Genomic DNA, 2017 nt, shown 5'->3' on the forward strand with positions numbered 1-2017 from the left:
GGATAAACTAGAGGACATTATGCTAAGTGAAATAAACGAGACACAGAAAGATAAATACTGTCTGATCTCACTTATATGTTGAATCTAAAAAAGTCAAACACAGAAACAGAGGGTACAACAGCGGTTGCCAGGCAGTAGGTGGTGGGGGAAATGGGAAGATGTTGATCAAAGGGTACAAACCTTCAGTTATAAGATGAGCAGGTTCTGGGAATCTAATGTACGGCATGGGTGGTGAGGGTGTGTTAATTACTTTGATTGTGATAATTACAAAAATGTGTACATATATCAAGTTACCATGTTGTAAACCTTAAATATATATATACTATTTTTCAATTAAATATTTTAAAATAAAAATAAGAAAGTAGATGCCAAGCAAGTTAAAGTTTTAGTAAAGTAATTTAAAAGACTCTGTTTTTTCTGGTGGCAATTTTTTGAGTTCTAAAACAGTCTTGTCCCAAAAAATGAGCTTTTTCTTACTATATGAGTTTTTGTCACAACCTACACATAGTATCAAATAATCAGGTGATCAAATGATCAGTTCATTCTTTTCTAGGTTCCCTATGACCTCTTCAAAGATAATTCAACCAGTTTTGGAGAAACAGCAAATAAATTTTTACTATACTGTAATCCTATACTCAATGTTCATCTTCAACATATTTTCAAACTAGAGAAGGACATTCTTTTTGTCCCACACTTTGAAAATCTGATTTTTTGGCAGGCCAACATTTGAGCATTTTTTTTTTTTTTTAACTTTAAAATCCCTCAAAAACTGTTTATTATACAGGTGAATTTTGATAGTCCTGATGGGCTTATCGGTAGGATTTCTGGTAGCGAGCACGGGCACCAGGGCCTCCAAACTTTTTGGACTCGCAGCGACGGGGATCAGCTACCAGCAGGGTCCGGTCATACTGGATGAGGATGTCTTTGATCTTCTTGGAAGCCTCATCCACGTATTTCTGGTAATAGGCCACCAGGGCTTTGGAGATGGACTGACGGATAGCATAAATCTGGGCCACGTGACCACCACCCTTCACACGGACACGGATGTCCACACCAGCAAATCGCTCCTTGCCGAGAAGCAGACCTGGCTGCAGCAGCTTGTATTGTAGCGTGCGCGGCTCAATCATCTCCAGGGGCCGCCCGTTCACCTTGATGAGACCATTGCCGCGTTTGCAGTGCGCCACAGCTGTGGCTGTCTTCTTGCGTCCGAAGACCTGCACCTACTGCAGCGAGCCCTTGGACGGCTTGGCTGCGAGCGTGGACGAGAGAACCTAACCGCGCGGCGCTGCAACCGGAAAAGAGAGCATCTTTTATTTTTATTTTTATTTATTTTTTTATTTTATTTTTTTTTTTTTGAGACGGAGTCTCGCTCTGTAGCCCAGGCTGGAGTGCAGTGGCCGGATCTCAGCTCACTGCAAGCTCCGCCTCCCGGGTTCACGCCATTCTCCGGCCTCAGCCTCCCGAGTAGCTGGGACTACAGGCGCTGCCACCTCGCCCGGCTATTTTTTGTATTTCTTAGTAGAGACGGGGTTTCACCGTGTGGCCGGGCGCGGTGGCTCAAGCCTGTAATCCCAGCACTTTGGGAGGCCGAGATGGGCGGATCACGAGGTCAGGAGATCGAGACCATCCTGGCATCTTTTAAATAGCAACAATGGTAACCATCTTGTATGTTCTAGTCTCAGGAGGCTGGCCCCTCCCATTCTATAAAGTCGAAATCTTATTAAGGGCTTCTATGGGTTTTCAGAAAAATGGCAAAGAACCAAAAGCTTTCATGATTAGGGCCTCAGTATCAGAAGTAAGTAAATCACACTCCCTTTTAGCAGAGTCATGAGAAGATATGCAGGTGATTTAACAGGTAAGAGCTTTTTGTTTCCTCTGCTAAAACGTTTATAGGCTGAGTAAAATTTGCCAAAATATACATCTGCATTGTCTATTGTTTACGTAGATGAACGAGCAAAGTCTAGTTTGTATTTGGATGAGATATAAGCCATCTTTTATCTTAATGTTTTCTGCATTT

General features: G+C 42.6%; 1 pseudogene across 1 annotated transcript; it reads right to left on the reverse strand.

The window, feature by feature from the left end:
• Positions 1–737: 737 nt before the first annotated feature.
• Positions 738–1300, reverse strand: LOC708154 (small ribosomal subunit protein uS9 pseudogene; annotated as a pseudogene). Its single transcript, XR_001440144.3, has one exon. The product of XR_001440144.3 is annotated as a small ribosomal subunit protein uS9 pseudogene (transcript).
• Positions 1301–2017: the final 717 nt, after the last annotated feature.

Source organism: Macaca mulatta, chromosome 15, assembly GCF_049350105.2.
Source record: "Macaca mulatta isolate MMU2019108-1 chromosome 15, T2T-MMU8v2.0, whole genome shotgun sequence".
NCBI classification, from domain to species: Eukaryota; Metazoa; Chordata; class Mammalia; order Primates; family Cercopithecidae; genus Macaca; species Macaca mulatta.